This window comes from Pogoniulus pusillus, chromosome 27, assembly GCF_015220805.1.
Source record: "Pogoniulus pusillus isolate bPogPus1 chromosome 27, bPogPus1.pri, whole genome shotgun sequence".
NCBI classification, from domain to species: Eukaryota; Metazoa; Chordata; class Aves; order Piciformes; family Lybiidae; genus Pogoniulus; species Pogoniulus pusillus.
The window spans coordinates 6,355,850-6,372,812 of record NC_087290.1 but is presented as its reverse complement, the minus strand read 5'-3'; the positions used below and the strand labels follow the sequence as shown (position 1 = coordinate 6,372,812).

The 16,963-nt window shown below is 45.3% G+C and overlaps 1 long non-coding RNA gene across 1 annotated transcript in view; it reads left to right on the top strand.

The window, feature by feature from the left end:
* The first annotated feature begins 236 nt into the window (after positions 1-236).
* Positions 237-16,963, top strand: part of LOC135187695 (uncharacterized) — a 31,594-nt gene continuing 14,867 nt past the window's right edge. The window contains exons 1-2 of the long non-coding RNA XR_010307419.1: positions 237-312; positions 521-693. This is a non-coding gene — a long non-coding RNA (uncharacterized LOC135187695). The remainder of the gene's footprint in view (positions 313-520; positions 694-16,963) is intronic.

Here is a 16,963-nt window from a genome sequence, read left to right as displayed (position 1 = left end):
AGAACCTTTGAGGCAGCACAGGGCACTCGCAGCTGCATCAGAAGTATCAATGGGCATCAGCCTCAATGCTCTCTGCAGGCTGTGAGAGGGTGGATGGTGAGGGCTGGGGTCCATTTTACCCCTAGGATGTTGCCAGCCAGCCCTTCAGAGGGTTTCTTCTAGGGTATATGGTGGGAGCCTCTTTGCTGATTTCTTGCTGCATTTTAGGAGGTTTCCCTGCAGTGTCTTGTGTCAGTCAAAGGAAGAAAAGTCTCAATCTGAGGTAAAGGAGAGTGGATATTTAAAACACATGTGGAAAAAGAATCACCTTTGGTGAGAGAGTGGGACTTGAAATAAGTTGGGTAAATAAACCAGAAATAGCTATTTCTTTGCCACACAGTATGAGTTAGTAGTGCTGAACTTTGGAGCACACTGCCTTCCTTGAAAGGCCTAGCTCACCTTTATTTCTGTGCCTATCTGACAGATTTCCAGTCCTTCATCAGGCTTTCCTGGTTGGAATTGATTTTTCTTTCTTTCAAAGTCTTTTTCTTCATGAAGGATATTTCTGCATTAATGAAGCAGTATGTTCTGGTATCTATAAATGGAATGGCACACACCATAGAGCAAGTGAATGGGGAGCCATGGAGGAACCTCTAAGGAAAAAAATACCTCTTCCACCAGCCAAATCAGCAAATGTGTGGAATCAAATATTTGGTAAGATCATCAGTGGGGCAGGAGCACTGTGGATGGGATCATCAGCCTTAGGTTGTCATAATCTTTGTTTTGCACCCTTTGGTATTAAGTGGGAACAATGTGGTATTTAAAAGCATTTTCAGTTTCTGTGGCTTTTTTAATCCTTGTCAAGTCCTCTGTTGGCAGTCCTCTAAATGTTACTAGCAGTGTGGTGTTGCTGATCCTGCTAATTGCTGTGTAGAACTCGTGTTGATTTAGCAAGCTCAGTTGCTGTTTTGCTACTAGCACAGATATCCATCCACTCTGTGTTTCTGGCTTCCTTCCAACCCCACGGTGAAAGCTTGCTGAATAAGAATGTTTAGCTGCTCAAGTTTAACCCATTGGGGTTATTTTAAAGGGAGAATTTGTATTGGTGTTGTGTGTGAAACGTTTAGCTTTAATACTTCAAAGAGACCACCAAAAAAAAAGGTTTGGGTTACTCTTGTGCTAAACAGTTACAGCCTGAGTTGCCTGGAGCCATCCCTGAGGAACGCTGCTTCAGAGAGAGATGGCAGCACAGGACAATTAGATAAGAAGTTGGTCGCTAGATGAAAGGAAATATGAACTCCTGAACCCTCATGGGAGCAGCACAAATTGATTTACCATGAAGTGCAAATGATCAAAATGAGTAAAACCCAAGTGTGGAGCAATTTTGACTTCCCCTTTTTTTGCTTCTTTCCTTTGTCTGGAGGCAAAAAAAAAAAGATAACATTGTGCACTTTAGTAATTTGTTTTTAAAATTGGAGATTGATATATGGTTCTGAGAAGTCTACAGTACTTACTTCACCCACAAGTTAGCATTAGGACTTACCCTAAAGGCCTTTGTATGTGAAAGCAACTCTCATTAATGGCAAGAAGACCTATCTGCTTGACTGAGGTATAACTTAGCTTGGTGTTTATATTTGTTGCTAAAGCATACATCCAGAATTTCTAATTCCTAGGAAGGAATTCCTGATTCTAATTCCTAGGAAGGAGGTAGTCTGAGGAGAAGAGAGATGTAGTTGCAGATTATATTGATTAAAGTCAGGAGTCAGCTTGCCAAGAGTTTGGTTCAGGCCATGGAGCCATTGTGATCAGAACTGTGTTTTCCTAGGGTGACATTAATGCCCTATGCTTCAAATACACTGTGTCACTTGTGGGGAAAATGGTGTTCAGAAGAGCAAGGATGTTGCTCAGGCCAAACCCAGAGTAGCTGTCACATAATGTGGTAGGCTTTTTAGTGCTGCAGCCAGGTGAAAGCCTTCAGACTATGATGCATTTGAGAGAAGTTGGCTTCTAATTTCTGCATTGAATGAAGTGTTTGAAACTTTATGTACTGGTACTGCTGCAGGATGAAAACAAATGTTAGACTGAAGTGCAAACACTCTCTGGGAGCAGTGTTCAGGCCTCCTCTTTTTCAAATAGGAAAACTTTTCTTAACTGTTTCCCTTAAGAGACTTACCTTGAACAACATGAGCACCTTTGTTCACAGCTGTGTGAAGTGTGGCGCAGGCTAGGTTGTACTGTTTTTGATGCTAGGACACTGTGCCACTGTAGACTTGCTTAGCATGCTCAAGTTAAATTCAATGTTTAGGATGAGAGTTGTAGTCTCACTGTTTTAAAAGTTTTTTTTTTTTTCTTGGAGTGCTTCCTCTTTCTCCTTCATTGTTCAGTGTTTTGCTGAGGATGCAGGTTTAGGCTGGACATTAGGAAGAAACTCTTCACAAGAAAGAGTGGTTGCCCATGACTGTTTGTCTGGCAAGGAGAAAGTCAGCAAGGGAGCAAATCTCAGCCTGTTTGTGTGTGTTCGTCTGCTGCTTCACATTGCAGAAGCCTGGCCCAGCTCCCCTGAGCTACCTTCACCTCCCTGCACACAGTTAACAGCAAACTTGTTTCACGTGGGCTTAAAGCAGTCTCTGTATTGGGTCACTGTACCTCCTGCTGACCTTCAAGAAGGAGGTACTGAATCACAACCCTCAACCAGATATTTGTGATTTGCTATTGGAATGGGCTGCCTCTGGAGGTGGTGGAGTTACCATCCCTGGGGGTGTTTAAAAGGAGGCTGGATGAGGCACTTAGTGCTGTGGTTTAGTTAATTAGAAGGCTTAGGTGATAGGCTGGACTCAATGATCCTAGAGGTCTTTTCCAACCTGGTTAATTCTGTGGTTCTGTTTCTGGCTGAAAGAATCTTGCTGGGTTTGTCTCTGTGTGGAGACAAACTTGGTCAGACAGTCTCTGCAGAGTGAATGATAACCATGAATTGGGCTTTTCATAGCTGGTGCAGCTTGTGACCTGTGTCCTCTTTCCTCTGAGAGGCTCAGCTAGAGCTTTCTACCTTGAATCCATGCATGTTTGAGCAAGCCTGGGAATTAAATGCTTGCATTGGGGGAAGTAGCAATGGGTAGAGGAAGGACACAGACTATTCAGTTTCTTTGATTTCTCTGATCAGTAAGGGAGAATGAGGTCAAAATAGATTTTTACACTTATATTTTTTAAGCAACAAAAGCTTTCAGGAAGGTAGAAATCGAAGAAACATAACAAAAGGGATTGAGAGTGGCAGGAGGGTTCTTTTGCTGTACAAAATTAGTGCATAATATAACAAAGAGCAGATGACTCATCAAGGAGGTACAAGGGCTTTTCAAGGAACCAGCTAGCTAATGGGAAGCTCCTACTGATTTCTAACTGGCTTTGGGTCATGCTTCCACAGAGCAGAACTGAGGCTGCTTCTGATGAAGTCATGCATTTCTAGAAGTGATAAGCATACACAAAAGCTCCTTTGTGGGATTCCTCCACGAAGCAGCAGGAATACAGATGAAGCTTTTAAAACAAAGCCATGTGAAGACCAGGTCATGTAACATGGGAGAGTTATGTCTGAGATCTCAAACAGACATATAATTATAAACTCTTAATTACAAAGCCAGTGGCCATATGTTTGCTGGAACAAGGGCGATGGTAGCACATTTGTGTTTAGAGGGTAGCTAGCACAAAGTCCTTCTACAAGACCTTGTGCATGATTAATAACAAATTAGCAAATTTACTCAAAGAAACAACATCCTTCAGTGTTTGAACTAATAAGGTGTCCTTGATGGTCAGGGTTTAGATCATTACCAAGCTTTGCTTAACAGCTGGGAGCAGCAGAAATACTTCAGCTAGCATGCAGGGTATATGAAATCTCCTATTTCTGTTCCTATGTTGAGTGGGGAGTTCTGCTAGGAAGGTTTTGTCTTAGTGGTGTTATAATAGCAGCATGTAGTGGTGTTATAACAGCAGCATGGCTTATCTTGCTTCTCTGACCAAGGCTTTATTTTGCATTCTTTCTGTTCTGGTTTTGGGTGGTCCTGTTTGCTGGGATTTGTGTGTCAATTGCTTGCAAACATATGACTCAGAACAGTGTAACTGTCACCAGCTACATTAATATTTACAGTATATTGTGATGTGCCCCCTCCCCTCCCCGATGTGTAAACATTAAAGCAACTCAACAGCCTTTGTTTATCTGTAGTCAAACAGGATGGTTTATAGATCCAGTGTTCAATTGCAGAGCTTGACTATAGCAGACTCAGGAATCGAAGGTGACTACCTGACATACCGAGCAGAGGGTTATGTAAGTGGGTTTAAGAGCCAGAGCAGTAGCAACACATACCTTTTAAATAGCATTTGTTGTCAGGTGGGGTTTAAGTCTTATAAATCAACCAAACAAATCAGATGCAGTATTTTCTTTCTTCACTGGTGGAGAAACTGAGGCACAGCACCGTGACAAGTCCTGCCTATCACTATGCTGGAAGGACAGAGCCAGTAATAAAACTTGGGGTTTTTTGAGTCTTAAATCAGTGGCTTCTCTAAGGCCATTGGAATATCATAGTGAACAGTAGTTTTCTGTCTCAGCTTTTGGAGCTTCTCATTCAAATTTCAAGGCACTTGCCTGAGATGTTTTATGAGTCCATATGCAAGATGCTCTGGGATGTTCAAAAAGATGATTTTCTCAGGTGCTTCTTAAGGATCTCTCCTGAGTAGTTTGTGGTCCCCCTCCCTGCTTCCCAGAGGAATGTGAACCACAGGATGAAAATTGCTGGTGTAGGAGTACTATTAGCCAAGCTGTAAGGGCTGAGGTGTGAAGGAAAATGTGTTTGAAAGCAGGTCTGGACTTGCTAGATTAATGCTCAACTTTGCTCCTCAGATAGCTGCAGCTGGAGGAAAAGCTTAACTGAAATTCTGGTTTTGTATATGTCTGAGTTGAGAGCAGGTCAGAAATGTAAGTTTCTGAGCTTTTGGTTTTGGTTGCTTCTTGTGTCAACCCAGGCTGAGGCAGCTCTGCTTGTTGCATGGGTCACAGTGGGGAGGAACTTACATAGTGATAGGTAGACAGCCCCTTAGTGTCCTGGCACTTCAAAAGCAGTTTGTAGTTTATGTTCTAGGAGCAGCTTTAGCAAGCACGACTGTCGTTGGGTTTATCCCCCCAGGGGAAGTGATGGCAAAAAGCTGCTTGGCGAGTATTAGGAGTGTGGGGTTTAAAGAAAACCAGGCTGGGGGGGGAGTGTGTGAGATGGGGAGCGAGGGTTTAAGACTCTGTGTGGAGCCGTGGGGTGTGGAATGAAGAGCTGGAGAATGCTGTGTAGGCTTTATTAGTATTTTTTGTTTGTGTTTTGTTGTTTGGGAAATGTTTTCTGAAAGATGAAAGCAGCTTTTGAGGCCAGGCTTTTAAGCTCTGGCTGAAGAAAGTACGTGCTGGTGCCGCAAGGAGCCACTTCAGAGTGTGTTGGATTTTTCTCCTTTTTGAGATGTAATTTATTTTTCTGCAGGTTCTATCCTTTTCTAGCAGATTGTTTGATAGCCTCAATGTAGGGCTAGGAGACTGCAGTGAAACTGTAGCTCTTTTGCTGGCCATTTCTGTGTGTTTAGATTAAGTCAGCGAGACATTAAGCCAGTTACAGAATGAAGAAGTTGCCCGTGGAAGAATGGCACCTGGGTGCATGATCCTGCTCTGTGTGTTTGCTGTTAAGTTAGGCCAAGTATAAAATTGGAACAGTGAATCATTTCTTGTGGTTATCTGTCTGCAGCTGGTTCTCTTTGCTCCAAATTAACCATCAGTGGAGTGCAGCACAGGCTGCTCCAGCAATGCCTTAAGAGAATGTTGCCTAAAAAGCTCTCGTGTGAATACATCATGCTCGATGGCCATGCCAGCCAGCTCAGGGCTGTTCCTCAGTGGTATCTACACTGGTCCCAGGGCAGGTAGCAGAGCTCATCAGCATGTGTGCAGCATCACAATGCAATGACTTTAGCAGAACTGGTGTCTGAGTGTCCTTGCCCTGAAGTAAGGACCTGTTCTACTTTTAGGGTTTCCAGGCAGCACTGTAGTGCATAGTGCAGGCTAACTTCAGCACTTTAAAATGACAAAGCCAGTCCCAAACTGCAAGGAATAAGAGCTTTAGAAACAATGTTTGAATAGGCCTTTGGGCTTCTTCAATACCAGCAATTTCCTTCTCTGCTAAGAGTGGAGCATACCAGAAAACCAGCTGATTTTGTAGCAGCTGATGAAATAATGCCAAAAGTGTAGCCACCTCAGGTGCCTTGACTAGTGTTTTTTTTCATGTGTAGACAGTGGCAGCCCAGCAGGTGTTAGTGGTGGATCCTCTCCCTGAAATACATTCTGCAAGTCCGTGATCCAGAAAGCTGTAATTTCTTCATGCTATTTTGAGTTCCAAGTCTGATGACAGGAGGGAGGAGATGACCCCTTAGTTCAGTATACTTCTGTTGCTGGACTTGATGATCTTGAGGGTCTTTTCCAACCTGGTTAATTCTGTGATTCTGTGAAAATCTGGGCTCAGTTCTTCACTTCTGATTTCCGGTGCCTAAGGCTGAGACCATCCTCACAATAACCTGCCTTTTCTGAACACGTGAGGGTCACTTTAACTCTGCTTGGCTGTCTGAAACTTAAGTGAATGCAGCTTGACAGAAGCTTGAGAAGAGCAGATTTAGATTGGATGTTAGGAACAAGCTCTTTACTACGAGGGTGATGGAGCACTGGAACAGGTTGCCCAGGGAGGTGGTTGGAGCCCTTTCCCTGGAGACATTCAAGGTGAGGCTTGACAGGGCCCTGGGTGGCCTAGGCTAGTGAGAATGTCCCTGCTGACTGCCGTGGGGGCAGACTAGATGAGGTCCCTTCTGTCCAAGACCGTTCTGTGATTCTACCCTGTAATCTCTATCTCAACTAATATAATTTAAGTGCTTATTGTTTACTCATCTCTTTCTCTGGATACTTGAGGAGAGACATTTTTTCCTCCCTTTCTCTGACAGAATGGAGTGGTACCTCACAGTTGCAAGGATGACAGACAGTATGACCTGTGTCATTTATGGGCTGTGCAGGCTTGAGCACCTCTCTCCACTTGTACCCAGTAACACCAACTGGTGCAGTGTGTGCGCTTCTGTATGCTGAAATACCACTGGACAGGAATTCAGGACTGCATTCAAGCAGCTGTTCATGAATTTATGACAATAACTGAAACTGGAAAGTGGAAGTTGTTTTGCAATGGAAACGTGCACCACATGTATTAGAGTTTACTGCTCTGCACCCAGAGCCTGGATTCTTTTCCCCAGAAACAAATTGATTTTTAAACACCCAAGCATTTCAGTGTATTCATTTGCCCCAATTTATTTGTATAAACATGACAAATTCAAATTCTAATCACCTTCAACCCTTCACCCTTCTGATGGTAATTAATTCATAGTATGTTCCAGTACCACTCAGCACAGGCTTAATCAGATCATCGGTTGTGGATGTTAACCGCAACATCTGTGGTGTTTGCATAAAACCTGTCAGAGCCTGGTGCTGGCTGAAATCACTCTCATTACACAGTTCATTTTGAGCCAGTAAGTAGCCATACTTCTCAGAAAACAGGATTAGGGTGAAGTATTCTATTAACACACTTAATCCACAACTAAAATAATGTGCATTACTTCTGCTTTAGGAGACAAATGTTTTATTTCAGATGAGAATGACCTTTCTGAATAGAGCCTACGTAGTTACATTGTAAAATGGAGATCCATAATGAGAAAGATTAGTTGGAGCTTGTACTGCAGCACAACGATGTGTCAGATAGGAAGCAGCTGTGTCAGAGGTGTCACCACTTGGAGAATTGCTCTTCTGTGGCTGGCAAGGATAACATTCTAATTCCTTTGTTTGAAAGTTGTGCTGTGGTGTACGTTGGAGAGGTCCAACTGCTGTGTCTTGCCTGGATCTGTCTGAGTTAGGCATTAGTTTTTCAGACCATTGACTGTCTGCTGGTATTTCCACAGCGTCTGTGTTGCAGCCAGTTTTGGCTCACGCTCCAGGACTGAACTGGAGGACTCCAGAGCTAAAACAATGAGCGCCGACAGCTTCAGCGCAAGAGCCAAGCTCCTGTCGTGGGTGGCTGTCACAACACATATGCTTTGCGTGCTCACTAGAGGATGGACATGAACAGTAATGCTGGATCCTCCCCCTCCATGCACAAAGGCTTTGTCAGAATTACTTCTTCTGGAGTGGAAACGACGTGGGGATCTTTGTCAGGGAGCATGCTGTGGACGAGTCACTCCGGTGACTGCCTGTAATTGAAGTGGCTGCAAAATGGCTGCCTGCCTCCACAGCAGAGCTGCTGTGCTGTGCAAAGAGACAGGCACGACAGCCACGACAGCCACGCACTTACCTTGCACACTCTGCTGCTCTGAGCTCCAGCCTCATTGCTAGTCCCAATCGGAAATGAAAAGAGAGAGTTATATTTGTTAACATGCCACTAAAAGTTTTCGATGACCAGAAATATTTTAACAGCCTTTGGGTATCTTGGTCAGTTGAGACAAAGCCTTGCTGGAGCAGAATGAAATTTCATGCTGCCTTGGAGAAGGTTTTGTGAAAATGGATTTGCACTGGGGAGGGGCATGCAGAGTTAGAGTTTGCAGCCACAACATGCCTGACTGGGATGCAGGATGCTTCATGGTTTAGTTTCATTCTCACTGATTCACAGTGGAGGTGGAGGGCTTTTTCATCCTCCATCGTTTAAAACGATGCCAAGCATGGACTAGAATGAGAATGTCCCTCATGATTCATTTGCTCAACTTCACCTGCCTAAATGCTGGGGTGGTTTTGTTTGGGGTTTTTTGTTTGGTTGGTTTAGTTTGGGTTTTTGTCTGAAGTACAGAATCAGCATATGGGGAAGGAAAAGAGCAAAGACAGCACTGATGCTGGAGGGGAAGGGAACAGAAGAACTAATGGTGAATTAGCAGAGCAAGTGAAAAGTTAGAAGTAAAACTTCTTTGTGATTATAGGTGAAGTCTTGCTGATTGCCAGCGCCTAGCACAGAAAAAGGAAAGGGAATCAAGGGAAGCAAAACATCAAACAGTTAATTCTGTAACAGTTTCTAGGTTTAGGGTTTGGTTTGGTGGTTTGGCTTTTTTTTTTTTTTTTTTTTTTTCCCAGTATTAAGATAGAAGAAGTGGTAGAGGAGCCCAGGATCTGTTCGGATGAAGGACAGATCTGGCTAGAGCCAATCTTTTGGTAAGACAAGACAAAAGGAATTTTACACGAGAGGCTTGTCAATTCTGTGAAGCTTCTTGTGACAATGGGCAGAGGAGCCTTCAGGCCTTTTCTGATAGTGGAGCACTTTCTGATGCAGGAACTGTAGAGCACAGCCACAAAGCTGGCTTTAGAAGGTGCTTTCCAACACCTACTTGCAGACAAGAAATTCTGAAAACCCTGTCAGGCCCCAAAGGTGGTTGTGATGCTTTGGGTGTTCCCTGCCCCCCACACTTTAGAAATCACCCAGACTAGACTCAGCCAGCTCTGGAAATATGAATGAAGCTTATATTTACAGCTAGCACAATATACAAGCAGATATTTACAGTACATACAGTTATAGACAGAAATAGACAAGGTAAAAGGTGATATAGAAACACAACTCCCCTCCCAGAAACCTGAGTCCCCAGGAGGGGCTCTCAACCATCCCAACACCTTCCCCCTACCCCTCTCAACCTTACCCCAGTCCCAAGGAAGAACAGAGGTTTGGCCAGAGGTTAAGAAGCAAAGTGGGTTAGCCCAAAATGGAGAGTGTGTTAGAGAGGTGCAGCTCAGCCAGCAGCCCCAGTGAGAGCGAATGGTGAGAGTGTTATCAGATGTTTTTGTTTCTTGTTCCTATACTTCCCAGCAAGGCTGGGAGTGAAGTAGGCATCACCGCTGTGTTCCTATTACAGCCTGTAATCTAGTTCTTCTCACCAAAACATTCTAGCCTGCTTCAAACTAGCACAGTGGTTCAGAAATGAAGGCTCCTCTCTTTCTGAGGAGGTTTCCTTTATGTTCTGGCTCACCAGCTGCCTTTCTATTGCTGTAATAGCATTTGTTTGAGCTAACACTTAAAACATGTGAAAATGTTTTGGCATTTTTTGGACCAAGGTATAATTTTTGGGTTAACGCTAAGCTGCTGGGGGAGAACAAAATGACAATTACGTGCTTTTAGAGTTAGTTTTTAATTGAAATTGATCTTGGAGACAGGGATAAAAGTAGATAACAAGTGCAATTTAAAAAACTGTCAAAAATATCAATGAGACAAATGGTTCTGTTAAAATGCATTAGTGCTGTGTTCAGATATCCTTTCTTCTCGAGTGTTGTGCTTGTGAAAAACTGTCCTCTCCTTCAGGATTTTCTAATCTTCCTCTATTAAGCTTTCAGGGAATGTTCAAATGTTCTGTAGAGTATCTATCATTTTCTGTTATTGCTTTGTGGGTTTTTCTGTGTCATTTATGAAGAAACTATTGGGTTTCACCTGTAATAAATTGCATGGGTATGCTCTGGAAGGGTTCTGTATGCACCTGCCAGAGGTCTGCAGCATCATCCAGTCCCCTTCAAACACCTTTCATAGGCTCACAGGATGTTAGGGGTTGGAAGGGACCCAAAGAGATCATCGAGTCCAATCCCCCTGCCAGAGCAGGACAATCCTATCTAACACAGAGCACAGAGGAACACATCCAGACAGGCCTCTCTCCAGAGAAGGAGACTCCACAACCCCTCTGGGCAGCCTGTGCCAGTGCTCTGTGACCCTCACAGTAAAGAAGTTCCCCTTGGTGTTGAGGTGGAACCTCCTGTGCTGCAGCTTACACCCATTGCTCCTTGTCCTGTCACAGGGAGCAGTGAGCAGAGCCTGTGGCCTCCTGTCCAGCCCTGATATTTATGAACATTTATCAAATCACCTCTCAGTCTTCTCTTTTCTAGACTAAAGTGCCCCAGGTCCCTCAGCCTCTCCTCATCAGCCATGCCCTCCAGCCCCCTCATCATCCTCAGAGCCCTCCACTGGACTCTCCAGCAGATCTCTGTCCCTCTCAAACTGGGGAAATCAACCTACCAAACATCCCTGCGTGAGAATATTGCTTTATTCAATGTGTGCTTGAGCACAAACAGAAACCTTTTTGGCCCAGCAGCCCTTGTAAAGTAAGCTCTGGTGCTGAGCTGGTCGAGCCAGACTCAACTGTCCCTAATTACACTGAAAAGTGACTGCAGGCTGCTTGCCTTCCCTCTAGCAGGGCAACGAGAGCCAGGCCGTGCTGCAGTTTGTGACGACCTTCCTTTAATAAAGGAAAGGTATGCACTGAGCAGTGATGGTAAAGGTGCCTCTGGGTTCCAAGGGAGTGGGGGCAGCTGGCACCTTGCAGTGTGTGAGGCCTCTGACAGCATTGGGCCCCTCTGCTCTGCCTGGGAGGCTGTGGCGGACAAGGCGCAGACAGGCGAGAGCAGAGCAGAGCTCGCCGAGCTCCCTGGCCTGGGCACTCATCCGAAAGGCAATGGCAGGCCCTTCGCAGGGTGAAAGCAGAGCCTTTGGCTGGCTCCCTGCTGAAAATTGGCAACTGGTTCTGTGAGAGGCAAGGCCTTGGCTGTAGAGAGTGCGCACGGCACAAGGTGGCAGCAATGCTCTGTCGCTGTGCTCTCACCCGCCCGCGGAGGAACGGGCGTGAGGCGAGGGGCTGCAGCACAGCGTCATGGAATCAGTCAGGCTTGGAAGAGACCACAAGCATCGCCTAGTTCCAGCCCCCCTGCCCTGGGCAGGGACACCGTACCCTAGAGCAGGCTGGCCACAGCCTCAGCCAGCCTCAGCCAGCCTGGCCCGCCGGGAATGAGGCCTCAACCGCCTCCCTGGGCAACCCATGCCAGGCTCTCGCCACTCTCATGAGGAGCTTCCTCCTCACATCCAGTCTCAATCTCCCCTCCAGCTTTGATCCATTCCCCCTAGTCCTGTCACTCTCTGAGAGCACGAAAAGTCCCTCCCCAGCTTTTTTTGTAGCCCCCTTCAGATCCTGGAAGGCCACAAGAAGGTCAATTGGAAGCCTCCTGTTCTCTGGACTGAACAGCCCCAACTCTTTCAGTCTGTGCTCACAGCAGAGCTGCTGCAGCCCTCTGAGCATCCTCCTGGCCCTGCTCTGGACACTCTCCAACATATGCACATCCCTCTTGTAATAGGAGCTCCAGAACTGGATGCAGTACTTCAGGTGGGTTCTCACCATGAAAAGCTTTTTTCCTTGGAGATGATTTCATCTTCCTCTTGGCCCCCTACTCATTCTTCCTGTTTTCCCCTGCAGTCTGAGGGTGGGTAGGGTGGAACAGAACAGGATAGGCTTGTGACCCAAGTCTGTCTGGAGCCTCCTCTCTCAAAACCACAGGGAGTTCAATGCACTTAAGGCTGATGCTGAAGGAAAATGACTGGAAGAGATTTCTAGGATTAGTTAAAATGTACTCCCCAACCCTACTGCAAAACCTGTGCTACCCTCAGGTCCTGTCAAGCTGCACAGAAATGACTCTGTAACGACATCACAGCCTGAGCTCTCAGGGTAAGGAACCCTCAGCCATACTATGATCTTCACCTAATTTGCTGTTACTTGCTACACAAAGTCATGTTTTCCTCTGAGATTTCCAGAGATTTCCTTCAGAACAGACCTGGATGTTGACTTGTTGTAGCCTTTGCTCAGGAGTAGCATTGTGCTGGCTCTAAACGCTGCCATTTTAAGCTGACTTGCAGAAGTTTAATCTCGGTGTGTGAATGCCAGATCTGTGCTATCGTGGAGTTCCCCTCCTGCCCGGGTGCTTTGCATTGGCTTTCCCTGCTAGTGACTCATGAATTATTTCTATTATAGCTTGCTTCCTGAATCAGTCAATGCTGCAGAATATCTGTTCCAAATTATAAATTCACATAAAATAGGCTTCCATTCATTTAAAGACAGTTGTCTCATGAGGAGATCTAGAATTACTGTGAAAGTATCTGCATGTCATGTGCAGAAGGGGAAAGAAACACTGAAGTGGTGAGACACTGAGTGGCCAGACATTAGACACTGTGGTAGAAGCTGCTCTCTTGGGGGCTTTCAGATTTGGTCAGGTAGGTGATGCAATTGCAACAATTCCTAATGTTTTTCCTTCCAAGGTGCAATCAAATATTGGCTCTAAAGCCCAGGTGTTGGGCATCTTTCTTGTCTTGCTAAGATAGCAATGTCTGAACATATTTTGTTTAAAGGGGGGTTGATTTGTTTTTCCCTTGTGAACATGTTCTCTGTTGCACTTCTAGGGTGGTATCTCTGTTCCTGTAAGTCTTATGGGATAGCTGGAAAAATTTATGGAGATAGACAAATTTATGAAGATAGTTGGGGGCTATTCAATCTGGAGAAGAGAAGGCTCTGAGGAGGCCTTCTTATGGCCTTCTAGTTTCTGAAGGGTACCTACAGGCAAGCTGGTGAGGGACATGTTAGGATATAGGGTAGTGATAGGTCTAGGGGGAATGGAGCAAAACTAGAAGTGGGTAGACTCAGATTGGATGTTAGGAAGAAGTTCTTCCCCATGGTGGTGGAGTGACACTGGAACAGTGGCCCAGGGAGGTGGCTGAAACCCCATCCCTGGCAGTTTTTAAGGCCAGGCTGGATGTGGCTCTGAGCAACCTGATCTAGTGTGAGGTGTCCCTGCCATGGCAGGGAGGTTGGAACTGGATGATCTTTGAGGTCTCTTCCAACCCTGACAGTTCTATGATTACTGTGAATGCTATGGCTCCTCCACATCTCTTTTTTCTCTCCTTCAGCTCGGATGTGGACAGTTCTCCTTTCTTCCTGACACAAGCCAAATCTCTGTTTTTCTGCTGCATGGGTTTGCTACGGGTTGCCTAGAACCTCTTGGATGTGTGTGTTATCCCTCTGAAGCGCGGGTAGCTGTGTGTGGTTGCAGAAAGGGCTGTCCAGGTGAGAGCCCTGGGCGCAGCGCAGGGTCCCCGTACCGGGCTCCTCTCGGCGCTGTGGATGCCGAGAGCCCTGCTGTGCAGCGGTCCCGGTCCCGGCAGATGTCACCCTTGGCTCAGCGGAGAAAGCCGTGCATGCGACATCCTCTGCTGGCACAGCCGCTCGTCCCTGTGCATGCGGCTGACACTGTCTTGGTGGGATTGTCGGCTGTTCGGGGACAGTGTTGCTCCAGACGTGTGTCCCATGGAAGGAGAACGGGATGGTATTCCCGTGGCTGGATGTGCCCAGCCCTACTGGCTTTGGGAACGTGAAAAGAGATTATGGAGGGAGCTATTTCAGAAGTACAATGGCATGCCAGGAGTTAAAAAGCATCTGCGGTTTCCCTGTGTCTCTGATTAACTTTCTCATTATTAACTTTCTCTGATTAACCATTACATTTCCACAGTTATTTTGGTGTGCTGGCACAAACATTTTGGTTTTGGTGTGTTTCAATATGTAGCACCATTCAAATGTGCAGATGTCACCCTCATATTTCTGGCTGGCACACACTGAGGATTTAGACCTTGGGCTTCTTGCCTTGGGTTTTGTCACCAAGGGTTAGGCAAATGTGCTTAGTCTAGTTAGTGACACTTGGTTTGTAGGCTGAAACACATCAGAAAAAAATGGCCCTTGTCCTGCCACATCCCACAGTCTTTTACAACTGTGTGAATGTGTGAAAGGTCTGTGTTGTAGGATGATGTTTCAGCTCTCCTGTGGGAGGACAAAAGACTCGTTGGACACAGGCTGATTGTGGAAGAGAATCTTCCTCCTGGTTGTTGCTGGGTTTTATTTACTTAAAGATTTTGCAGGGTTCTAAGGAACTGGGGCACTTTTTACCAGCTTACTTTGGTGTTGCTTAATGCAGCCTAAAGCACTGTTTGACCGTGGACAATATATGTCATTTGGTGATATCAAAGCCTTCATGGGTATTTTTAACATACATAAATGCATCCATATGTGGATTTATTATATATTTTTTTTTTGTCTACAGTAAGAAAGTCATATTATTGCTCTGAAAAACAGACTGTAACTATTAAACATATGCTAAAGCTCAGAGTTTCCATTAATTTAATATACCATACGTAGCTGGAGAATATACTGTACTAACAGGAGATTCCTGCTGTAAGCAGAACTGTGTTTCAGGATCTCATATGTTTTGTATCACTTCCTTGTCTTCCCTCCAACTTAAAAATATTGAAGTGCTTTTTGGTAAAGTTTTTTTGTTTGCCTCCCCTCCCAATACTTTCACAAATTGCTATCTTTATAATTAACAGCGTGATGCTTGTGGTGCCAAAGTGTGATGGGAGAGTGAGATATTAGGACTCCCAAGTTGTTGGTGTGACTTTTGCTGCCTGTGGACTCTGTCCTTCGGTACACAGGCTGACTCATGCAGCTTCCTGAAACCTTGGGGTTCTGACCAGGGCCTTTCCAGGTGGGTCTAAGTCAAGAATTTGAGACTCTGAACCAGAGAATTCTTCAGCGGGCTGTACTGACTTTGGCACGAGCCAAGGCTTCCTTAGTCACACAGAGCTGTCTGGTTCAGTTTCTGTGGAGGAAAGCTATTTCTGTGCCCTTGAAGGAGGATCAGGCTGCAGTGTGCCCTGGCAGGCTGGAGTGAGCCCACTACCCAGCAAATGCAGGGAGGATCTAGAGGAAGAGGATGCTTGTGCTTGCTCTTGGGAATCATATGTGTAGCCAAGTGCTGGCTTGTTGTTATCTAGCTTTGTGCTTGCTTTGTTTTCTAATGTAGCTCTGCAGACTACACAGATTAAGCTGGCAGGTATACTGTATGCTAGTAGATATAACCTGCTTGAGTTTAAACCCACACCTTTGTTTCTCTCTGTGGGCATTGCCTGGGAAGATGCTGTGCCAGTGAGCTTCAGGCATGTGTGTGGTCCTTTGTGCCTAGCACTATCATTAAGTAGACGGAACCTTTTAGGCCTGAAAGATGTCACTGAGTAACTGTTTCTTTGTTGTCCATCTGACAGGCAGGGATATTTTCTCTTGTCCCTGCCATGCATTGTGACTGTTGCCTCCTAAAATGCTTGCACCGCTTCTTAAATGTGTAATTATTTAGCATGTTGTTTTAGACTGACACTTTTGTATCTGCATTGTCAAGGCAAGGCAGGCAGGGTGTTCATTCATGCATACAGACCCAAGCCTGCCTTCTGCCAGAGCAATTAAACTCTAGAAATGCACCATCACTGTGGCATCAGTCAGCAATGTCAAAATCTGCTTGCATAGCAGTGGGTAAACTGTTCTTTTCTTTTGTGACTCATATGCATGCTCCCTCTCCTTTTTCCTTTTTCTTGGTGGAGACTGAGAGCTGGATACTTGTCAGATGCTATAACATGAAGTTAAAGAGTTGGCTTGGGAAGAATGACACTTTGACACTTTTCATAATAATTGCTTCCTACACTGGAAATCTCCAGCTGTTTTGGTGGAAATAACATGATGTGACTGTGACAATAATACAGTCCCAAACCCTGCAGACCGAAAATAGAAGCTTCTAGGTCCAATCTTAGTTGAAATGTAGGGGGTTTAACCTTACAGCACTGATTATAAAGATTACTAAATATGGAAATTAAAGGAATCCCAAGAAAGTTGTTGCAGTTGTTTGTACATGTGTAGGTTTTGTTGGATGACTTTATGAATAAGCATTTTGCTTGTTGTTGTTTTTGCAGCAGTTAGGAATGCTGTTTGAAGAGGAACAGGTTCAAATCCTCTTTTTGCTTTGGAAAATTCAAATCTGTTTTGCAAGATCACCCTGTTCACCCCTGACACTGTAATAACATAGGCAGGAAAAGGACAAGGGAGGTCATTCTTCCTCTGTACTCGGCACTAGTCAGGCCACAACTTGAGTACTGTGTTCAGTTCTGGGCTCCTCAATTCGAAAGAGATGTTGAGATACTGGAACATGTCCAGAGAAGGGCGACAAAGCTGGTGAGGGGCCTTGAACACAGCCCTGGGAGGAAAGGCTGAGGGAGCTGGGGGTGTGCAGCCTGGAGAA